Raw genomic sequence first — 25,292 nt, 5'->3', positions numbered from 1 at the left:
CGTGGCCTCAAAGAGGGTCTGGAAGCTTTACCCCTGTTTTCCTTTTAAAGTTTTATGATTTTAACTCTTATATTTAGGGCATTGATTCATTTTGTATGTGCAAATTCATGTCCTTTATCAAATTTGGGAAGTTTTCAACCGTTATTTCTCCAAATATTCTTTCTGCCCCTTCCTTTTGCGCGTCTCTGTCTGGAACTCCATATGTATATATATCGGTTCACTTAATGATGGCCTAAAGGCCTTGTGTGCTGTGTTCATCTTTTTTTTTTTTCCTTTCTATTCCTCAGGTTGCATCATTTCAAATGTTGTATCTTCCAGTGCATCGATCCTTCTGCTAGCCCAAATCTGCTTCTCAACCTCTCTTGTGAGTTAATTTCAGTTATTTTTTAAGCTCCGGAATTTGTTTGAATTCTTTTTATAATTTCTATCTCTTTGTTAGTATTCTCATTTTGTTCATACAATGCTTTCTTGATTTTCTTTAGTTCTTTGTATTTTCCTTTAGTTCTTTGATCGTATTTAAAATCTGTGTCTATGAGATCCAATGTCTGGTTCTCCTCCAGGATGGGTTCTGCCAGTTTATTCTGTTCCTTTGAATAGAGCATCCTTCCCTATTTCTCTGTAAGTCTTGTGATTTTCTTGCAGTTTTGTTGAAAACAGGACATTTGAATAGTATAATGTGGTAGTTCTAGAACTCAAATTCTCCCCTTTCCTCAGGGTTTGATAGTTTTCTTTCTTTCTTTCTCTCTATTCCTTGCTCCTTTCCTCTATTTTCCTATTATTGACAGTTGTGGTAGTTCATTAGTTTAGTGACTTTTCCCAACTACTCTTGAAGAAACAAACAGAAAAAAAAAAGCTGTTTCTTTTTTTTTTTTAACCTCTTATAGTCTTTGCAAAATGTCTGTAGGCTGGGGCAGTCCTTAACCAGGCTTACACTGAGCCGAAAGATCCACCGGAGGAGAATGTTTAGGATTACCTCAGGTCTTTCTGGGCATGTGTGGCTCTCTGAATTATACACACTTGAGTGTGCTCAAATCCCCCAATTTCCAAAGGAAATTCTCTCTCTGGGGTTTTGACCCTGCCATCTCAGTCTCCCTCTTTTGACCCAGGTTGGGTATTCAGTTCACCTTACAGTGCCTTGGGCTATGCCTGCCATTTCTCAGCCCTGAGAGAAAGCTCTAAGATGAGCAAAACAGAGACAAGCCCCTTTGCTTTAATCCTTTACTTAGTCGTTTGATTGATTCAAACAGGCAAACATCCTACTTTATCCATAAAGTATGCTTTGCTCACTCTAGAGCCAGGGGCTGAACACCCAAGCTGCCAGGTTTCAATTTATCTGCCAGGTCGGGGTGGGGTTGGGATGACGCTTAAGCCAATATCAAAAAAGTCTCAGATTCATCTTACCATTCTGACAAGCCTTCACCCGGCTGCCATGATCCCCTGAGAGTTCGCCAGAGTTCTGATAAGGCTAGTACTATCATTTTCTTCAGTTTTTTTAAAATTTTGCTTTGGAAGAACTGGAGTGTGGAGCTTCTTACTCTGCCATCTTGATTCAGGCCTGTTTCCACCAAATTTTTTAATTCATTAAATTATTCCACTGATCATTCATCAGCAATGCCCTGTTGATTACAGGGAATAAATGGAGAAGCCCTTTAGGATGTAGCCTGGTCTTGGTTTTCACCTCATCTCCCGCGGTGTCCACTGCAGCCATCCTTTCCACCAGGCTGATGTTTTCACTTGTCCGTAACGTGCCTTGCTCTTCCTGCTGCTTCTGCCCTGGGGTCATCCCATCACAATTCATCACCCTCCCTTTCCAAATGGGAAGACTAAATAATCCTAGTGCTTAGAGCTGAGCCTGGCATGTAGGAGGCCTTTAAGAAATAGTAATTGAAGAAATTAAGTAGTATAAGTTCTAAAAAAATTTTTTTTATTTGACTAGCGGTTATTAAATATAGGATTTTCATGCCTAAAAATATAACAAATATAATTTGGGAGTAGATTTAAATAATTCACACAGCTGTGGGTAGATCTTCACGTGGATATTGTGCTGTGTGAGAAGTTTGTTTAAACTTTGTTTGCTGTTTTGAGTGAAGCTTTCCAGTCAAGAGCCTTCTGAAGAGCAAGCTGTGAGTCAGAAGTAGTCAAGAATCTGAAGTATCCACAGTTTAATGAGGTGGTGGTTTCTGGTTCCAGTTTTATGTACAAATATATTTGGATGTCCTTATACCCTTTCTTGACCAGTGGGTGATATATCTCCAACCTGTGTTTTCCACCTCTTGGATTTATTGGGAAGCTGCTTTCCCACTAGCAGTACATGCGGCCGTCAGGAGGTGACCTGTATAACTATTTGAAATGGGAAAAATAGGGGTGTGCTGCAAATTACTGTTTTTTACAGGATATTGTATGAAGTGGTGCATCCTGTAGGGTCTATGTGTCCCAACAAACTACATGAGTCCACAGGGACATTTGTGTCCAAGAGTCCAATGGGACATATGCATCCCACCAATCTTACACTCCCCATAGACCAGAGGAACATATGCATGTATCCCAGAGTCCAAGGGACATATGTGTCCCACTGATCCTACCCCCAGAGTCCAGAGGGACACACTCAATTCAGACATACTCAGTGATTCAGCATGCATTCCATTAATGAAAAAATTTTTTCTCAACCAAAAAATTTTTTAAACTTTTAATTCAGTCTTAAAAAGCATACTAAAGTCTTTTGTACAGATTTTTTACCTCACTTTGTTTCCTAATTATTACTTCAAATGGTTTCTTTCTTCCTGGGAAGGCAGCTGGCCTCTCTGCATAGTTCTCTGTTTTCCAGAACAGTCTGGTATTCTTCATAGCTTATCTCCTCAGGAAGAAATTAATTCACACCAACTGCTAGCCTTGCTTGGAGATCTATGGTAGGTGCTCGACGAGGTATCAGGGACATGACAGGGGTCTGTTGCAAGAGCTTAACTCTTGATGTGGGCAAAGGATCAAAACAAGCCAAAGAAAACTGGTATTGATATCTTTGCTGTATCAGTGGTGATAATGTCTCAGGGTTTTTTTTTTTTTTTTTAATGAAACCTCATGGTTAAAGCCAACTACAACTGTCTTTTTACAGAGTGATCTTTAGACTACACTGTAGTTTGTAGTCCTGGTGGCACAGTGGTTAAGAGCTCAGCTGCTAACCAAAAGGTCAGCATTTCAAATCCACCATCTGCTCCTTGGAAACCCCATGGGGCAGTTCTACTCTGGCCTATAGAGTCGCTATGAGTTGGAATCAACTCGATGGCAATGGGTTTGGTTTTTGGTTTGGTAGAGTTCTAAGGTGGGAGGGGGAATGCCATTGGTCTATTTTTTGTTTTGTTTTTTAATTTTTTGTTAGTTTTGCCATAAAAGGAAGTTTTATTTTGACTGCATACAATTGGGTCATACAATTTAGAAATGTTTAAACAGTAGAGAATGTCTTGAACAAAATAACACATTTTTAAAAATTACAAACAAGAAACAAATGGTTGCAAAATGTCAACTCCCCTAAATTAATCTATAAACTTAGGGATAAATGAACATAAATATAATGAAGTTTGGCTGGAGATGCTGTTGTTTAGATTTATTTAGAGTTTTTTTTGCATTAAAAACTATTAAGGTTTGTTGAAGTAAATATCGTTACCTTTACAGATTTCTAAAAACAGCTCATGGTATCCTGAAATGGTCTGTTTTCATCTCTATCCATGGTTTTAACCATCTATATCCAATGGTTTTTAACATCTGTATGCATGTCAAACGTCAATGATAGCTTAACTAAAATCGGACCTTTTATTTCAGCCAAAATACAATACTTTTTCTATCCAACTCTAGAGAGTCCAATGAAGTAGAACTGTGTATTCATAAGAATTCTATTAAATGAATCTATATGTGAAAAATACTGTCTTAGGAATTATGCTATCAGACTTCAATAAGCAACTGTAGCATCAATTATAGTAGCAGTTAAACTGAAAAGAGATCGATCAAAATTACTTTCAAAGAGAGAAAACACAGGTAGACGTCTTGCTGTGGGTGTGGATGTCCAGGGGTCAGCTGCTAAAAAAAAGTGGTGACTTTTAGGGAAGTTAAATCAAACCTGCATATCGCCCTGGGTCCCTGAGCCCTTAACCATCCTCCGTCCTTGAGAACCTTTGAGAACCTGATGATCGAGGAATCCCGGATACTTTCAAGCCTCCTCAGATTGTATATGGAACAGCAGGGGTAGAAAGGCCACTTGAAAAAAGCTGAAACTTGAAATCTATGTGAACCAGTATTTGTCTGTTGTGGTCAGTTTCTTTCCTTAGCTCACTGAGGCTTTCTCTCAGTAAAAAGCAGTGCTGCCAGCTAACTTTCTTGAGCTTTCTTCTCGTAGAAAACTGGTTCTGATAGAATGAAATGTTCTTTCCATTTCTTTGCACAGATCTTCAGCCATCTCCCTGTAGAGGCTGAACTTCTGACATATGTCGCTCATGTTTCCATACAGTTGGGAAGTTTCTTCTCTGTTTCTAAGCAGTAAGTTTTCTCCTTAATTCATTCTCTCTGAAATTCCCATTATGGAGCCCTGGTGACGCAATGGTTGAGCGCTCAGTTGCTAACCTAAAGGTCGGTGGTTCGAACCTGCTACCTGCTCCACATGAGGAAGATCTGGCCGCCAGCTTCCCTAAAGATTTACAGCCTTGGAAACCCCATGGACCAGTTCTACTTTGTCTTATAGGCCCATTGTCATGGATTGAATTATGTCCCCCCAAGAATGTGTGCATCAACTTGATTAGGCCATGCTTCCCAGTATTGTATGGTTGTCCTTCATTTTGTGATTGTAATTTTTTTTTTGCATTTAGTGTTATCCTTTTTTTTTTAGATTTTTTATTGTGTTTTAAGTGAAAGTTTACAAATCAAGTCTGTCTCTCATACAGAAATTTATATACACCTTACTATATACTCCTAGTTGCTCTCCCCATAATGAGACAGCATACTCCTCTCCACCCTCTATTTTCGTGTCCATTAAGCCAGCTTCTGACCCCCTCTGCCTTCTCATCTCCCCTCCAAAAAGGAGCTGCCCACATAGTCTCATGTGTCTACTTGATCCAAAAAGCTCAGTCCTCACCAGTATCATCTTCTATCCCATACTCCAGTCCAATCCCTGTCTGAAGAGTTGGCTTTGGGAGTGGTTCTTGTCTTGGGCTAACAGACGGTCTGGGGACCATGACCTCCAGGGTCCTTCTAGTCTAAGTCAGACCATTAACTCTGGTCTTTTTACGAGAATTTGAGGTCTGCATCCCACTGCTCACCTGCTCCCTCAGGGGTTCTCTGTCCTGTTCCCAGTCAGGGCAGTCATCCTTTGTAGCCGGGCACCATCTAGTTCTTCTGGTCTCAGGCTGATGGGACCTCTGGGTTATGTGGCCCTTTCTGTCTCTAGGGCTCATAATTACCTTCTGTCTTTGATGTTCTCCATTCTCCTTTGCTCCAGGTAGGTTGAGACCAATTGATGTATCTTCGATGGCCGCTTGCTAGCGTTTAAGACCCCAGACACCACTCTCCAAAGTGGGATGCTGAATGTTTTCTTAATAGATTTTATTATGCTAATTGACCTAGATGTCCCCTGAAACCATGGTCCCCAAACCCCCACTGCTGCTACGCTGGCCTTGGAAGCATTCAGTTTATTCAGAAAACTTCTTTGCTTTTCGTTTAGTCCAGTTGTGCTGACCTCTCCGGTATTGTGTGTTGTCTTTCCCTTCATGTAAAATAGTTCTTGTCTACTACCTAATTACTGAATACCTCTCACCCTCCATCCCTCCCCACTCCTGTAACCATCAAAGAATATTTTCTTCTCTGCCTAAACAATTTCCCAAGTTCTTATAATAGTGGTCTCATACAATATTTGTTTTTTTGCACCTGACTAATTTCACTCACCATAATGCCTTCCAGATTCCTCCATGTTATGAAATGCTTCACACGTTCATCATTGTTCTTTATTGATGCATAGTATTCCATTGTGTAAATATACCATAATTTATTTATCCATTCATCAGTTGATGGGCACCTTTGTTGCTTCTACCATTTTTATGTAAACAGTGCTGCAGTAAACATGGGTGTGAATATATCTGTCCATATAAAAGCCATTATTTCTCTAGGATATATTCAAGGGCTGGGATTGCTGGATCCTATGGTAGTTCTATTTCTAGCTTTTTAAGGAAGCGCCAAATCGGTTTTCAAAGTGGTTGTACCATTTTACATTCCCACCAGCAGTGTATAAGTGTTCCAGTCTCTCCACAACCTCTCCAACATTTATTATTTTGTGGTTTTTGGATTAATGCCAGCCTTGTTGGAGTGAGGTAGAATCTCATTGGAGTTTTGATTTGCATTTCTCTAATGGCTAATGATTGTGTATCCTCATGTATCTGTTAGCTACCTGAATGTCTTCTTTAGTGAAGTGTCTGTTCATATCCTTTGCCCATTTGTTAATTGGGTTATTTGTCTTTTTGTGGTTGAGTTTTTGCAGAATCATGTAGATTTTAGACATCAGATGCTGATTGGAAATGTCATAGCTAACTTTTTTCCAGTCTGTAGGTAATCTTTTTACTCTTTTGGTGAAGTCTTTGGATGAGCATAGGTGTTTGATTTTTAGGAGCTCTCAGTTATCTGGTTTCTCTTCTGCATTGTTAGTAATGTTTTGTATCCTGTTTATGCCATGTATTAGGGCTCCTAACGTTGTCAGTATTTTTTCTTCCATGATCTTTATTGTTTTAGATTTTATATTTAGGTCTTTGATCCATTTTGAGTTAGTTTTGTGCTTAGTTAGAGGTATGGGTCTTATTCCATTTTTTTGCAGACGGACATCCAGTTGTGCCAGCACCATTTGCTAAAGAGACTGTCTTTTCCCCATTTAACTGACTTTGGGTCTTTGTCAAATATCAACGGCTCATATGTGGATAGATTTATGTCTGGGTTCTCAATTCTGTTCCATTGGTCTATGTATCTGTTGTTGTACCAGTACCAAGCTGTTTTGACTACTGTGGCAGTATAAGAGGTTCTAAAATCAGGTAGTGTAAGACCTCCCATTTTGTTATTCTTTTTCAGTAATGCTTTACTTATCCAGGGCCTCTTTCCCTTCTATATGAAGTTGGTGATTTGTTTCTCCATCTCATTGAAAAATGTCTTTGGAATTTGAATCAGAATTGCATTGTATCTATAGATGGCTTTTGGTAGAATAGACATTTTTACAATGTTAAGTCTTCCTATCCATGAGCAAGGTATGTTTTTCCACTTATGTAGGTCTCTTTTGGTTTCTTGCAGTAGTGTCTTGTAGTTTTCTTTGTTTGGGTCTTTCATGTCTCTGGTAAGATTTACTCCTAAGTATTTTATCTTCTTGGGGACTACTGTCAATGGTATTGATTTGGTGATTTCCTCTTCAATGTTCTTTTTGTTGGTGTAGAGGAATCCAACTGATTTTTATCTGTTATCTTGCATCCTGATACTCTGCTGAACTTTTCTATTAGTTCCAGTAGTTTTCTGGAGGATTCTTCAGGGTTTTCTGTGTATAAGATCATGTTGTCTGCAAATAGAGATATTTTTACTTCCTTGCCAATCTGGATTATTTCTTTATCTAGCCTAATTGCTCTGGCTAGGACCTCCAGCACAATGTTGAATAAGAGTGTGATAAATGGCATCTTTTTCTGGTTCCCTATCTAAAGGGGAATGCTTTCAGACTCTCTCCTCTTAGGATGATATTGGCTATTGGCTTTGTATAAATGCCCTTTATTTTGCTGAAGAATTTTCCTTGTATTCCTATTTTACTGACAGTTTTCATCATGAATGGGCATTGAACTTTGTCAAATGCCTTTTCTGCATCGATTGATAAAATCATGTGATTCTTGTCTTTTGTTTTATTTATGTGGTGGATTACATTGTTTTTCTAACGTTGAACCATCCCTGCATACCTGGTATGAATCCCACTTGATCAGGGTGAATTATATTTTTGATATGTTGTTGAATTTTATTGGCTAGAATTTTGTTGAGGATTTTTGTATCTAAGTTCATGAGGGATATAGGTCTGTAATTTTTTTGTGTGTGGTCTCTTTACCTGGTTTTAGTATCAGGGATATGCTGGCTTCATAGAATGAGTTTGGGAGTACTCCATCCTTTTTATGCTCTGAAATACCTTTAGTAGTAGTGGTGTTAACTCTTCTCTGAAAGTTTGGTAGAACTTTGCAGTGAAGCCGTCTGGGCCAGGGCTTTTTTTTTTTGGGAGTTTTTTGACTACCTTTTCAATCTCTTGTTTTGTTATGGGTCTATTTAGTTGCTTTTTTTTTTTTTTTTCCTCTGTGTTATACCTTTGTGTTAGTTTAGGTAGGCAGTGTGTTTCTAGGAATTCATCCATTCTAGGTTTTCAAATTTCTTAGAGTACACGTTTTTAGAGTAATCTGATATGACTTTTAATTTCAGTTGGGTCTGTTGTAATATTGGCCATCTCATTTCTTATTCGGGCTATTTGCTTCCTCTCCTGTTTTTCTTTTGTCAGTTTGGCTGATGGTGTATCAATTTTGTTAATTTTTTTTAAAAGAATCAGCTTTAAGTCTTCTTAATTCTTTCAGTTTTTTTTTTCTATTTTCTGTTTCATTTAATTCTGCTCTGATTTTTATTTCGTTCTTCTGGTGCCTGAGGGTTTCTTTTGTTGCTCTCTTTCTATTCAAGTTGTAGGGATAAGTCTTTGATTTTACCCTTTTCTTCTTTTTATATGTGTGCATTTATTGATATAAATTGACCTCTGAGCACTGCTTTTGCTGTGTCCCAAAGGTTCTGATAGGAAGTGTTTCCCTTCTCATTGGATTCTATGAATTTCTTTATCCCATCCTTAATGTCTTCTATAATCCAGTCTTTTTTGAGCAGGGTATTGTTCAGTTTCCAAGTGTTTGATTTCTTTTCTCTGCTTTTTCTGTTATTGATTTCCACTTTTATGGCCTATGGTCAGAGAAGATGCTTTGTAATATTTTAATGTTTTGGATTCTGCTAAGGCTTGCTTTATGACCTAATATGTGGTTTATTCTAGAGAATGTTCCATGTGCGCTAGAAAAGAAAGTATACTTGGCTGCTGTTGGGCGGAGTGTTCTGTGTATGTCTATGAGGTCAAATTGGTTGATTGTGGCATTTAGATCTTCCGTGTCTTTATTGAGCCCCTTTCTGGATGTCCTGTCCTTCACCGAAAGTGGCGTGTTGAAGTTTCCTACTATTATTGTGGAGCTGTCTATCTCACTTTTCAGTGCTAATAGAGTTGGTTTTCTGTATCTTGCAGCCTTGTCTTTGGGTGCATAGATATTTAATATGGTTATATCCTCCTGGTATATTGTCCCTTTAATCATTATATAGTGTCCGTCCTTATCTTTTATGATGGATTTAACTTTAAAGTCTATTTTGTCAGAAATTAATATTGCCACTCCTGCTCTTTTTTGATTGTTGTTTGCTTGATATATTTTTTTCCATCCTTTGAGTTTTGGTTTGTGTCTCTAAGTCTAAGGTGTGTCTGTTGTAGGCAGCATATAGACTGATCATGTTTTAATCCATTCTGCCGCTCTCTGTCTCTTTATTGGTGCATTTAGTCCATTTACATTCAGTGTAATTATGGATAGGTATGAATTCAGTGCTATCATTTTGATGTCTTTTTTTCGTATGTTGTTGACAATTTCTTTTCCCACTTAATTTTTTGTGCTGAGTAGTCTTTTCCTTATATTCGTTGATGTTGATTTTGTTTCTGCTGAGTCTCTATTTTTTTCTTGTATTTTATTTTGATGTGTAGTATAGTTTGTCTCCTTTGTGGTTACCTTACTATTTACCCCTATTTTTCCAAATTTAGACCTAACTTTTATTTCTTTGTATTGCCTTGTCTTCCTCTCCATATGAAAGATCTGTAACTACATTTCTTAGTCCCTCTTTATTGTTTTGATGTTGTCTTTTTTACTTCATAACATCACTGTTTCCCTGTTTTGAGCATTTTTTTTTAATCTTGATTTATTTTTGTGATCTCCCTGTGTGGATGGACATCTGATTGCTCTGTCCAGTGTTCTAGTCTTGGGTTGATACCTGATATTATTGATTTTCTAACCAAAGAACTCCTTTTAGTATTTCCTATAGTTTTGGTTTGGTGTTTACGAATTCTCTAAACTTCTGTTCACCTGGACATGCCCTAATTTCACCTTCATATTTGAGAGACAATTTTGCTGAACATATGATTCTTGGCTGGCAATTTTTTTCCTTCAAAGGTTTATATAAGTCATCCCATTGCCTTCTTGCCTGCACGGTTTCTGCCAAGTAGTCTGAGCTTATTCTTATTGACTCTCCTTTCTAGGTGACTTTTTGTTTATCCCTTGCTGCTCTTAAAATTCTCTCCTTATCTTTGGTTTTGGCAAGTTTGATTATAATTCGTCTTGGTGACTTTCTTTTAAAATCTACCTTATGTGGAATTCGATGAACATCTTGGATAGATATCTGCTCATCTTTCACAATATCAGGGAAGTTTTCTGCCAACAAATCTTCAACAATTCTCTCTGTATTTTGTGTTATCCCTCCCAGTTCTGGTACTCCAATCACTCATAGGGTATTTCTCTTGATAGAGTCCCACATGATTCTTAAGGTTTCTTCATTTTTTTTTTTAATTCTTTTATCTTATTTTTCTTCGAATATATTGGTGCCAAGTGCTTTATCTTCAAGTTCAGAAACTCTGCCTTCCACTTGCTCCATTCTGCTTCTCTGACTTTCTATTGAGTTGTCTAATTCTGTAATTTTATTGTTAATCTTCTGAATTTCTGATTGCTGTCTGTCTGTGGATTTTTCCAGCTTATTAAATTTTTCATTATGTTCCTGAACAACCTTTTTAATTTCTTCAACTGCTTTATCTGTGTGTTGCTTGGCTTGTTCTGCATATTGCCTGATTTCCTTCCTGATGTCTTGAAGGGTTCTCTATATTAATCTTTTGTAGTCTGCTTCCAGTAATTCCAGGAAAGCACCTTCATCTAGAAGATCCATTGATTCTTTGTTCTGAGAGCTTGTTGAGGCGCACATGGTCTGTTTCTTTAGTTGACTTGACATGACTGTTGTCTCCAAGCCATCTATAAGTTATTGTATTAGTTTATTTCATGTTTGCTTACTGTATCATTGTTTCTCATTTGTTTGTTTTGATATGCCCAAATGGGTTGCTTGAGTGAGCTAGCTTGATTATTTGCCCCTTTGGAGCTCTGACATCCTGTCCCCAGATGGCTAGAGTTGTTATCATGTATATCATCTATGAGTCCATTAACTTTTCTTATATGAATTCAGCTCAGGTGTCCTGGTAGCTGATTATCAAGTTTGTGGTACAGGCTCTGTTCTACAGTCTTAGAGGGGCAGGGGTGATTGGTGTAAGTACTGGTATCTGGTTGCAGCAGGGGGTCATGCTCTGAACAAGGCACGGGGCTGAGAATCATCCCTCAAGTGACTCTGCGGAAAGTGTGTCCCTCTTCTATAGAGCATAGAGGTGGGTGGGTTCTGCAGACGGACCATGGGCACCCAGTGTTTTTGGTTGTCAGGGTTGGGAGGTACCTGTTTTCCTTGGACCCCTGTCGCAGATGGCTAGGTGACCTGAATGGAGCCACCAGTCCATAGGCCCCTGATATAGGTAGGTAAAGGCCCTGTTTAATAGGCAAAGCGGTGTCAAACATCAAACACCCACCACTCCACCACACAGCTGAAACAGGCCCACACAGGCCCATGTATGGGTGAAATGTACTCTAAGTGCACAGATTGTTTATGCCTGGACAGTAAGCGCTTCTGTCCTGAGCTCCCCTGGTTAGTGGAGCTGGCAAATTATCTTTTCCCCCGACTGCAAGTTTATTCCTTCTCCAAGGCTTGAAAGATGGCTCTAGGTGCTCAACAGGGCCTATCTCAGGCCCAGGGAAATCAACAGCCGCTGAAGCCAGCTTGGGGGCAGGGGGCACAATAAAGTATATGCAAGTACCTACCTTTGGCCAAGAGCGCTGTTCTTCTCTGGTTCCGGAGGTGTGAGTTGGCTGTGTGGCTGGCTGCTTCTTCCTGAGGAAACTGCGGCCAGACACTAGTATCAGCCCACGACAGCCGCTCCCGGGAACGGTGCCTGAGGGTTCCCAGAGATTCAGGTCCGGTAACTGCTCTCCACTTCTGAACAGACTCTTCCTCTCCCTGCCACTCAGTTCATTTTCTAACTTTGCCTTTGATGTTCAGGGCTCCTAGCTTGTCATAAATACACTCGTTTCACTTGTTTTTCGGGTATTTGTTGTAAGAGGGCTAGCCAGAAGTGTCTGTCTAGTCTGCCATCTTGGCCCCGCCTCTCACATAGATGAGTTTTTAAAGGAGCTCATTACTCACATATGGTATTCTTATTTTATGAGCCCATCTGTTATTTAGCTAAAAGGTGACCTCAAGGGATAATTTTGGTTTATGGTTTAGAGAGTATCTCAGGGTGATAGTCTCAGGGAGTGCTCTAGTCTCAACCAGCCCAATAAGTCTGGACTTTTTAAGAATTTGAGTTCTGTTCCACATTTTTCTTGCGTTCTAGAAGGGTTAATCTATTGTGGCCCTGATCAGAACAGTCAGTAGTGGTAGCCAGGTACCATCTAGTACTTCCAGTCTCTAGGTAGATGAGGCCTGTAGACTACTTTCTTCTCTGAGTCTTTGGCTTCCTTCTTTCTCTTTTGTTCTGGATGAGTAGAGATCAATAGTTCTACCTTAGATGGCTGCTCGCAAGCTTTTAAGACGCCAGACACTACTCACGACCTTGGGATATAGAGCATAAGCTTTATGAACTATATTGGGCCAGTTAACTGAGTTCTCCCATGAGACTTAGTCCTAAGCCTCCAAACTCAGGAAACCAATTTCACCGGGTGTTTATTTATATCTAAGAAGTATCTGTAACTGTGCCTCTTATGTGGTTTATTATATATATGGATATACTGGTATGTACACACATATGCCTATAGATACTTCTATCTGTGCACACATGTGTACCCACATATTTATACTAATGTATTTATATGCCTGTATACATATTTGTGTAATCTCACTGTTTTAGTTATCTAGTGGTGTTGTAACAGAAATACCACAAGTGGATGGCTTTAACAAAGAGAAATTTATTCTCTCACAGTCTAGTGGGCTACAAGTCCAAATTCGGGGCGTCAGTTCCAAGTGAAGGCATTCTTTCTCTGTTGGCTCTGGAGGAAGGTCTTTGTCATCAATCTTCCCTCGGTCGAGGAGCTTCTCAGCCCAGGGATCCTAAGTCCAAGGGACGTGCTATTCTCCTGGCTCTTGTTTCTTGGTGGTATGAGGTCCCCGTGCCTCTCTGCTCACTACTCTCTTTTATATCTCAAAAGAGATATAGTAGATCTCATCAACATTACTGTGGCTGATCCATCTCATTAACATCAGTGATAGAATTTACATAGGAAAATTACATCAATCACAGAATGGAGGATAGCCACACAATACTGGGAATCATGGCCTAACCAAGGTGACACATATTTTCAGGGGACGTAATTCAATCCATGACACACACACATATTTTTTTGGTTGTTGTTGGTGTTGTTTCAAAATTATATTTGTAATATCCTTTACCAAAAACATCCTTTTCTCTCGTGCGCTTCTTAGTGATCTCATTTACCTTGGTCAAGCTGTGTGCACCTCACCCACATTTGATGCCACCTTCAAGGCCACAATCTGTAGGCAATTAGATAATGTGATGAAATTGACAAATTCCTAGATATACATTGTTGTCGTTGTGTGCCATCGAGTTGATTTCAACTTATAGCAGCCGCATAAGACAGAGTGGGGAAACCCTGGTGGCGTAGTGGTTAAGTGCTATGGCTGCTGACCAAAGTGTCAGCAGTTCAGATCCACCAGGCACTCCTTGGAAACTCTGTGGGGCAGTTCTACTCTGTCCTATAGGGTCACTATGAGTCAGAATCAACTCAATGGCACTGGGTTTGGTTTTTTGGTTTTACAGGACAGAGTGGTGCAATGGTTAAGAGCTTGGCCGCTAACCCAAGTTCAAATCCACCATCCACTCCTTGGAAACCCTATGGGCAGTTCTACTCTGCCGTATAGAATTGCTATGAGTTGGAAATGACTCAATGGCACCTAACAACAACATAGGACAGAGTTGAACTACCCCACAGTGTTTTCTAGGCTGTAATCTTTTTTTTTTTTTTTAATTGTGATTTAGGTGAAAGTTTACAGCTTAAGTTGATTTCTCATACAAAAATGTATACACATACTGTTTTGTGACATTAGTTGCAATCTCCACAGTGTGACAGCGCACTCTCCCTTTCCACCCTGGGCTTCTTGTGTTCGTTCATGCCAGTTCCTGTATCTTCCTACCTTCCAATCCTGCCTCCTGACAAGAGCCACCCATTTGGTTTCATGTATCTGATTGAACTAAGAAGCATACTCCTCATGAGCCTTATTTTGTTTTATATTCCAGTCTAATTTTTGTCTGAAGAGTGGACTTCAGGAATGATTTTAGTTCTGGGTTAACAGCGCAAACAAGGAGCCATATTTCTGGGGGTCCTCCAGTCTCTATCAGACAATTAAGTCTGGTCTTTTTACGTGAATTCGAGTTCTGGTCCACACTTTTCTCCTGCTCCATCCGGGATTCCCTGTTGTGTTCCCTGTTAGGGCTCATTGATGGTAGCCAGTCACCATCTAGTTCTTCTGGTCTCATGCTGATGGAGTCTGTGGCTTATTTGGACCTTTTATGTCTTGGGCTAATATTTTCCTTGTGTCTTTGGTGTTCTTCATTCTCCTTTGCTCCAAGTGGGTTGGGACCAATTGGTGCATCTTCGATGGCCATGTAGGCTGTAATCTTTACGGGAGCAGATCACCAGGTCTTTTCTCCCTCAGAGCTCCTGGTGGGTTCTAACGGCTGATCTTTTGCTTATCAGCCAAGGGCTTTAACCGTTGCACCACCAGGGCTTCTTTTTAGATACACGTGAACTACATAAATTGACTCCAGAAGAAATATGAACTCTCAACAGACCCATAACAAGTGAAAATATGGATTCAGTAATCAAAAACCTCCTCACAAAATAAAAGTCCTGGACCAGTTGGCTTCTCTGGGAATTCTAGCAAACATTTATAGAAGTGACACCATTCCTTCTTAAATTCTTCCAAAAAGTGTAAAAGGGGGAACACTTCCTAATTAATTCTGTGAGGCCAACATTACCCTCATACCAAAACCAACAAAGATACCACAAGAAAACTACACACCAGTGACCCTTATAAAATAGCAAACCAAATCCAACATGATATAAAAGGATTATACATCATGATCAAGTGGGATTTATCCCAGGAATGCAAGGGTACCTTGACATTAGAAAATCAATGTCATACGCCACCCTAACAGAACGAGGAGGGGGGAACACAATCACTTCAAACAGCAGAAAAAGGCATTTCACAAAATCCAACACCCTTTCATGGTAAAAACACCCAACAAACTAGGAGTAGAAAGAAAACTCCCTAATATGATGAAGGGCATTTATGAAAAACCCATAGCTAACATCATAGTCCATGAGGAAAGACTGAGAGCTTTCCCCTTAAGATCAGGAACAGGGCAAGGATATCCACTCTTAACCACTGCTATTCAAGTCCTAGCTAGAACATTAGTCAAGAAAAAGAAATAAAAGGTATCCAAATCTGGAAAGAAGTAAAACTATCCATTTTCACAGATGACATGATTCTGTATACACCCACTGCTCACTTACCAACGTGGTTAGTTCCTAAAGACCAGGACATTATGTGAAAAAAGGAGGATGACTGCATCATTACATAACTGCCAAATTATATCATTACATAACTGCCAAACCACTGAGAATTAAGGCCCAGCAAAGTTGACACATAACCATCCCAGCAATTATTACTCTTGCCTCGCACCTCGGCGTTCATTACTACCAGATATAAGTCGTTAACGCACAAAATAGTCAGATAGTAGATTTTTTGCTATTGTCGTAAATGCAAAATGTCAGCCAACAAGATAATAAGTGAGGAGTGGGTGTATAGAAAATCTCAAAGAACCTCCAGGAAAGCTACTAGAGCTAATAAATAAATTCAAGTGGCAAGATTCAAGGTCAATAGACAAAATACACAAGGTCAATACAGAGGTTGGTGCACAAAAATCTGTTGGGTTTCTATATAATAGCAATGAGCAATCTGAAAAGGAAATTAAGAAAAAAATTCCGTTTACAATAGCATCTAAAAGAATAAAATACCTAGGAATAAATTCAACCAGAAAGGTGAAAGACTTGTACACTGAAAACTATAAAACGTTGCTAATCTAAATAAATGGAAGGACATTATGTGTTCATGAATTAGAAGACTTAAAAGACATCAGTACTACTGATAGTGATCTATAGATTCAATGCAATCCCTATTAAAATGCTAATAGCCTTCTTTGAAGAAATGGAAAAGCAAATCCTCAAATTTATATGGAACTGCAAGGGGCCTCAAGTAAGTAGCCAAAGCTATTTGAGAACAAAGTAGGGGACTCACACGTCCTGATTTCAAAATGTACTTTAAACCTGCAAGAGTTAATATTACTGGTATAATGATAGACATATAGACCAATGGAAGAGAACTGAGAGTCCAGAAATAAACCCATACATCTTTGGTCAATTGATTTTCGACAAGGGTGCTAAGTCCATTCAATAGGGAAAGGATAGTTTCAGAAAGCAGCAACTAGTGGATTTTTGACACCTACCTCTTCCCCAGCTCTCTCACACACAATTAACATTTAGTGAAGCAGACAATGTACTTATAAAATACTTAGGCTTTGCCTTCTTTTAAATTTCAGGTATATTTTTATACAGTGGGCAGCCAGTAATAGGTAGATGTCCTGGGAACTGTAATTGAAGTGAGAAAAGAGATGCCTTCTATGGTTACAAAGGTAAGAACAGTTGTGTCTGAAACTGAGATCATGTAGAAGGACCCCACTTGGCTGAAAGTTGAATTTCAACCAGCCTCAGCCTTTGGGAGCAGCGTGAGGACTCTCACAAAGCCTGTGCACTTGACTTTATGGCAAGGCCCCTGGGAGCTTCCGAGTGAACTAAGTGTCAAATGAAACACAGGTCAGAATGCAGACTGATGAACACAGTTCAGGGACAACTGCTGGGGTGTGAGGAGGCTGGAGAATGGAAAGTGCAGCAGTCCAGGGTCTTGTTGGGACAGACACCTTATACCCAAGGACATAGCTATAAACAGCAAAGGATAGTGTATGTTTATATTGATACCTCATAAAAGAACAGGCCAAATTAATGCTAAGTAGACTCTGTTTAAGAAGACAGGGTGGTGTGAAAAATAATTTTTAAAGACTTAAATCTAGTACAGTTTGAAAAGAATGCTTAAAAAAGCCTTTTGGTGCTCAAAGGGATAAATATCCATTATCAGAAAATTTCACTTCCCTTACGATGATGGAAACTAAATGAAGGGTTCCTATGGTGGTGTGTTCCAACTCATAGCAACCCCATAGGAAAGAGTAGAACTGCCCCATAGGGTTTCCAAGGAGCATTGGTTAAGAGCTTGGCCGCTAACCAAAAGGTTGGCAGTGCAAATCCACCAATCGCTTCTTGGAAACTCTATGGGACAGTTCTGCTCTGTCCTATAGGGGTTTCTATGAGTTGGAATCAACTCAACAACAACGGATTTGGTTTTGGTATAGTCTGGACAGGAGTCCCTGTGTGGCACAAAAGGTTATAAGCTCAGCTACTAACTAAAAAGTTGGCAGTTCGGATCCACCCAGCGGTGCCTCAGAAGAAAGGCCTAGCAGTCTGCTTCTAAAAGATCACAGCCATTAAAAACCCAATGGAGCACAGTCCTACTCTGAGACACATGGGATCTTCGTGAGTAGAAATTGACTCGATGGCAACAGGTTTATATTCTGGACACCAGCAAATTCTTAGAATGTCATTTTAGTGTCATTGCTTTTTATGTTTCCATTAACTTTAAAGTAAGCATTTAAATACATTATCTTGTGCAGCCCCAACACTCTCCATAGTTAAAAGGTCAAGCCAAATACTGTGTGGTAAACTTAACTTTGAATTCCAAACCTTTTCTATAGTTGACATTGTCTCTCTTTGTTCTGTTGTATTGGATTTTTATTCTTGGGGCCATATAGGAGGCAGTGGAACTGTGTAATGAAGAACATTTCATTGGTGGTCCAGGCGTGATTGATAATTTATAAGATACAATATTATTTCATGTCTTCAACATGCATTACTTTTCCTAAAGAAGACTGTCTTGTGCTTCTAAAACAACACGTAGGATGAGATTTCTCATGCCCTCTGCTTTTTCCCAGCATACTTGTTAAACTCTAAAATAGACCATCTTGTCAGGCATTCCCATACTGAATCTCTTCTCTCCTTTATTGTACCAAAGGTATTGATCCAGTTTCCTCCAGACAATTCAGCAGACATTTAGTAAGTTTCTGCATATACCCAACCATGAGTGAGCACATTGCCTGTAGTACAAAAAAGTACTTCCTCTCCAAATGCCAGGGACTGCAATTATAGTATCTTTTCATTTACAAAGCTCTTTTACACACATAATTTCATGTTATCTTTCTCCTAATCTTTTCTTCTTCTTTTACTTATTTGCATATTCATTCTCGCAAGCTTTATTATTATTATTTATTAAACGTATTTTGAGAAAACTGTAGATTCACATGCAGTTGTAAGATATAATGCAGAGAGATCCTATGTACCCTTTAGCCAGTTTCCCCCAAGAACAATATATTTCAAAAGTATAGAAGTGTATCACAACCAGGATACTGGCACTGATACAGTCGAGATACAGAACATATCCATCACCACAGGGATTCCTCACTTCTCTCCTGCCCCCACCGCTTCCTTAACCCCGGAAAACCACTAACCTGTTCTCTATTTCTGTACTTCCCCTAATCTTTTCTAAAAGGTCCCTGGTTGCCTTTCCAGTGGTGCCATAGAAGAAAGGCCTGGCAATCTGCTTCCATAAAGATTACAGCTAAGAGGCAGGGCCAAGACGGCAGAACAGCCAGACACTTCTGGCGAGCCCTCTTACAACAAAGACCTGAAAAATCAAGTGAAAGGATTATATCTGTGACAAGCTAGGAGCCCCGAACATCAAAGCCAAAGTTAGAAAAAGGACTGAGTGGCAGGGAGAGAGAGAGACGGTTCAGAAGCGGAGAGGAGTTGCTGGACCTGAATTGCTGGGATCCCTCAGGCACCATTCCTGGAAGCAGCTGTGGTGGGCTGGTAGTAGGGTTCGGCCTCAGTTTCCTCAGGGAGAAGGAACCAGAACCACAGCCTACTCACACCTCCAGAACCAGAGAATGGCGCTCTTGGCAAAGCCTCAGTTCTTGCATATATTTTACCACGCCCCCACCCCCCAAGCAGGCTTCAGTGGCTGTTCATTTCCTTGGACCTGAGATAGGCACATTTGAGCACACTAAGCAATGCTCCCGGCCTTGGAGAAGGAATAAATTCATGTCAGGGGGAAAAGATAATTTTCCAGCTCCACTAACTGGGGGAGCTCAGGACAGAAGCGGCTCCTATCCAGGCATAAATGGTCCATGGACTTTGAATAACTTCCCCCCCTGCATGGACCTGTGTGGGCCTATTTCAGGAAAATAGGCCTTTGCTGGCAGACTGCAACTGTTTAAGCTGTGGGGTGGAGAGGTGGGTGTTTAATGTTTGACACCGCTTTCCCTATTAAACAGGGTCTTTACCTACCCACATCAGAGTCGTAAGGACTGGTGGCTCCATTCAGGTCACCCAGCCACCTGTGACAGGGCTCCAAGGATAACTGGTACCTTCCAACCCTTACAACCAAAACCACTGGGTGCCCATGATCCATCTGCAGAACTCACCCACCTGTACACTCTAGAAAATGGAGACACGCTTTCCTCACAGACACTCAGTGGATGGTTCTCAGCCCCCTGCTTTGTTCAGAGCATGACCCCCTACTACAGCCAGATGCCGGTACCTACAACAAACACACCTGCTCCTTTAAGACTGTATGACACAGACTGTACCACACACTTGATGACCAGCTACCTGGACACCTGAGCTGAATCCACATAAGAAAAGTGAATGGACTCATAAGCTCATATACCTGATAACAGCTCTAGCCATCTGGTGACAGGACGTCAGAGCTCCAAAGGGGAAAATAATCAAGCTAGCTCACTCAGGCAACCCATTTGGAAAATAAAAACAAAACAAAGCAAGAAACTAGGATACAGAGAGCAAACATAAAATAAACTAATACAATAACTTACAGATGGCTCGGAGACAGCAGTCAATACCAAACCACATAAATAAACGGACCATGATTGCTTCAACAAGCTCTCAGAGAATCAAAGGATCTTCTGGATGAAGGTGCCTTCCTGGAATTACTGGATACAGAATTCAAAAGATTAATATACAGAACTCTTCAAGACATCAGAAAGGAGATCAGGCAATACACAGAACAAGCCAAGGAACACACAGATAATACACTTGAAGAAATTAAAAAGGTTATTCAAGAACATAATGAAAAATTTAATAAGCTGCAATAATCCATTGGGAGACAGCAATCAGAAATTCGGAAGATTAACAATAAAATTGCAGAATTAGACAACTCAATAGAAAGTCAGAGGAGCAGAATCAAGCAAGTGGAAGGCGGAATTAGTGACCTTGAAGATAAAGCACTTGGCACCAATATATTTGGAGAAAAATCAGATAAAAGAATTTTTTTTAAAATGAAGAAACCTTAAGAATCACGTGGAATTCTATCAGGAGAAATAACCTACGAGTGAATGGAGTAGGAGAGCAGGGAGGGATAACAGAAAATGCAGAGAAAACTGTGGAAGATTTATTGGCAGAAAACTTCCCTGATACCATGAAAGATGAGAAGATATCTATCTAAGATGCTCATTGAACTCCACATAAGGTAGATTTTAAAAGAAAGTCACCAAGACATATTATAATCAAACTTGCCAAAACCAAAGATAAACACAGAATTTTAAGAGCAGCTAGGGATAAATGAAGGGATAAATGAAAAGTCACCTAGAAAGGAGAGTCAATAAGAATAAGCTCGGAGTACTCGGCAGAAACCATGCAGGCAAGAAGGCAATGGGATGACTTATATAAACCATTGAAGGAAAAAAAATTGCCAGCCAAGAATCATATATCCAGCAAAACTGTCTCTCAAATATAAAGGTGAAATTAGGACATTTCCAGATAAACAGAAGTTAAGGGAATTTGTAAAAACCAAACCAAAACTACAACAAATACTACAGGGAGTTCGTTGGTTAGAAAATCAATAATAGCAGGTATCAACCCAAGACTGGAACACTGGACAGAGCAATCAGATGTTAACCCAGACAGGGAGATCACAAAAATAAATCAAGATTAAAAAATGCTCAAAACAGGGAAACAGCAATGTCATTATGTAAAAGAGGACAACATTAAAACAATAAAGAGGGACTAAGAAATGTAGTCATAGATCTTTCATATGGAGAGGAAGAAAAGGCGATATAAAGAAATAAAAGCTAGGTTTAAACTTAGAAAAATAGGGGCAAATATTAAGGTAACCAGAAAGGAGACTAACTATCCTACTCATCAAAATAAAATACAAGAAAAAAAAAAAAAGTAGAAACAAAATCAACAACAGCAAATAAGAGGAAAAGACAATATAAAAAAATAAAAATACTCAGCACAAAAAATTATGTGGGAAAAAGAAACTGTCAACAACACACACAAAAAGACATCAAAATGGCAGCATTCAACTCATACCTATCCATAATTACAATGAATGTGAATGGACTAAATGCACCAATAAACAGACAGTGGCAGAATGGATAAAAAAACACAATCCGTCTATATGCTGCCTACAAGACGCACGCCTTAGAGACACAAAAAAAACTAAACCTTAAAGGGTGGAAAAAAATATATCAAGGAAACAACAATCAAAAAAGAGCAGGAATGGCAATGTTAATTTCTGACAAAATAGACTTTAAAGTTAAATCCATCATAAAGGATAAGGAAATAAGGATAAGGACACTAAATAATGATTAAAGAGACAATATACCAGGAGGACATAGGCATATTAAATATTTATGCACCCAAAGACAAGGCTGCAAGATACATAAAACAAACTCTAACAGCATTGAAAAGTGAGATAGACAGCTCCACAATTATAGTAGGAGACTTCAACACACCACTTTCGGTGAAGGACAGAACATCCAGAAAGAACCTCAGGAAAGACACAGAAGATCTAAATGCCACAATCAACCAAATTCACCTTATAGGCATATACAGGACGCTTGACCCAATAGCAGTCAACTGTACTTTCTTTTCTAGTGCACATGGAACATTTTCTAGAATAGACCACATATTAGGTCATAAAGGAAGCCTTAGCAGAATCCAAAACATCGAAATATTATAAAGCACCTTCTCTGACCATAGGCCATAAAAGTAGAAATCAATAACAGAAAAAGCAGAGAAAAGAAATCAAACACTTGGAAACTGAACAATACCCTGCTCAAAAACGACTGGGCTATAGAAGACATTAGGGTAGAATAAAGAAATTCATAGAATTGAATCAGAATGAAAAGACTTCCTATCAGGACCTTTGGGACACATCGAAAGCAGTGCTCAGAGGTCAATTTATATCAATAAATACCCACATACAAAAAAATTTTTTTTTTTTTACAAAAAGAAGGGCCAAAATCAAAGAATTATCCTCTACAATTTGAACAAATAGAAAGAGAGCAACAAAAGAAACCCTTAGGCACTAGAAGAAAGCAAATAATAAAAATATGAGCAGAATTAAATGAAATAGAGAACAGAAAAACAATTGAAAGAGTTACCAAGACAAAAAGCTGGTTCTTTGAAAAAATTAACAAAATTCATAAACCACTGGCCAGATAGACAAAAGAAAAACAGGAGAGAAGGCAAATAACCCAAATAAGAAATGAGGTGGGCGATATTACAACAGACTCAACTGAAATTAAAAGAATCATATCAGATTACTTTGAAAATTGTACTCTAACAAATTTGAAAACCTAGAAGAAATGGATGAGTTCCTAGAAATACACTACCTACCTAAACTAACACGAACAGAAGTAGAAAAACTAAATAGACCCTTAACAAAAGAAGGGATTGAAAAGGTAATCAAAAAACACCCAACAAAAAAAAGCCCTGGCCCAGACGGCTTCACTGCAGAGTTCTACCAAACTTTTAGAGAACAGTTAACACCACTACTACTAAAGGTATTTCAAAGCATAGAAAAGGACGGAATACTCCCAAACTCATTCTATTAAGCCAGCATATCCCTGATACCAAAACCAGGTAAAGACACCATAAGAAAAAAAAATTATAGACCTATATCCCTCATGAATGTAGATGCAAAAATTCTCAACAAAATTCTAGCCATTAGAATTCAACAACATATCAAAAAAAAAAATTCACCATGATCAAGTGGGATTCATACCAGGTATGCAGGGATGGTTCAACATTAGAAAAACAATGTAATCCATCATATAAATAAAACAAAAGACAAGAACTACGTGATTTTATGAATCGATGCAGAAAAGCCATTTGACAAAGTTCAACACCCATTTGTGATAAAAACTCTCAGCAAAATAGGAATAGAAGGAAAATTCCTCAGCATAATAAAGGGCATTTATACAAAGCCAACAGCCAGCATCATCCTAAGTGGAGAGAGTCTGAAAGCATTCCCCTTGAGACTGAGAACCAGACAAGGATGCCCTTTATCACCGTTCTTATTCAACATTGTGCTGGAAGTCCTAGCCAGAGCAATTAGGCTAGATAAAGAAATAAAGGGCATCCAGACTGGTAAGGAAGAAGAAAAAAGTATCTCTATTTATAGATGACAGGATCTTATACACAGAAAACCCTAAAGAATCCTCAAGAAAACTACTGAAACTAGTAGAAGAGTTCAGCAGAGTACCAAGATACAAGATAAACAGACAAAAATCAGTTGGATTCCTCTACAACAAAAACAACATCAAAGAGGAAATCACTAAATACCATTTACAGTAGCCCCCAAGAAGATAAATTAATTAGGAATAAATCTTACGAGAGATGTAAAAGACCTATACATAGAAAACTACAAGACGCTACTGCAAAAAACCAAAAGAGACCTACATAGTGGAAAAACATAGCTAGCTCATGGGTAGGAAGCCTTAACATTGTAAAAATGTCTATTCTACCAAAAGTGATCTATAGATACAACGCAATTCTGATCCAAATTCCAATGACATTTTTTACTAAGATGGAGAAACAAATCACCTACTTCATATGGAAGGGAAAGAGGCCCCGGATAAGTAAAGCATTACTGAAAAAGAAGACCAAAGTGGGAGGCCTCGCTCTACCTGATTTTAGAACCTATTATACCACCACAGTAGTCAAAACAGCCTGGTACTGGTACAACAACAGATACATAGACCAATGGAACAGAATTGAGAACCCAGACGTAAATCGATCCACATATGAGCAGCTGATATTTGACAAAGGCCCCAAGTCAGTTAAATGGGAAAAAGACAGCCTTTTTAACAAATGGTGCTGGCATAACTGGATATCCATCTGCAAAACAATGAAAGAAGACCCATACCTCACACCATGCACAAAAACAAACTCAAAATTGATCAAACACCTAAATATAAAATTTAAAATGATAAAGATCATGGAACAAAAAATACTGACAACGTTAGGAGCCCTAATACATGGCATAAACACTGTACAAAACATTACTAACAATGCAGAAGAGAAACCAGATAACTGGGAGCTCCTAAAAATCAAACACCTATGCTCATCTAAAGACTTCACCAAAAGAGTAAAAAGACCACCTACAGACTGGGAAAGAATTTTCAGCTATGACATCTCCGACCAGCGCCTGATCTCTAAAATCTATATGATTCTGTCAAAACTCAACCACAAAAAGACAAACAACCCAGTCAAGAAGTGGGCAAAGAATATGAACACACACTTCACTAAAGAAGATATTCAGGCAGCTAACAGATACATGAGAAAATGCTCTTGATCATTAGCCATTAGAGAAATGCAAATTAAAACCACGATGAGATTCCATCTCACTCCAACAAGGCTGGCATTAATCCAAAAAACACAAAATCATAAATGTTGGAGAGGTTGTGGAGAGACTGGAACACTTATACACTGCTGGTGGGAATGTCAAATGGTACAACCACTTTGGAAATTGAATTGGCACTTCCTTAAAAAGCTAGAAATAGAACTACC

The 25,292-nt window shown here is 39.1% G+C and overlaps 1 long non-coding RNA gene across 1 annotated transcript in view; it reads left to right on the top strand.

The window, feature by feature from the left end:
• Positions 1–285: 285 nt before the first annotated feature.
• Positions 286–25,292, top strand: part of LOC126059328 (uncharacterized) — a 66,169-nt gene continuing 41,162 nt past the window's right edge. The window contains exon 1 of the long non-coding RNA XR_007513419.1: positions 286–364. This is a non-coding gene — a long non-coding RNA (uncharacterized LOC126059328). The remainder of the gene's footprint in view (positions 365–25,292) is intronic.

This window comes from Elephas maximus, chromosome 16 (genome assembly GCF_024166365.1).
Source record: "Elephas maximus indicus isolate mEleMax1 chromosome 16, mEleMax1 primary haplotype, whole genome shotgun sequence".
NCBI lineage: Eukaryota > Metazoa > Chordata > Mammalia > Proboscidea > Elephantidae > Elephas > Elephas maximus.
The sequence above is the reverse complement of the archived record's forward strand: the minus strand, read 5'-3'. Positions and strand labels throughout refer to the sequence as shown.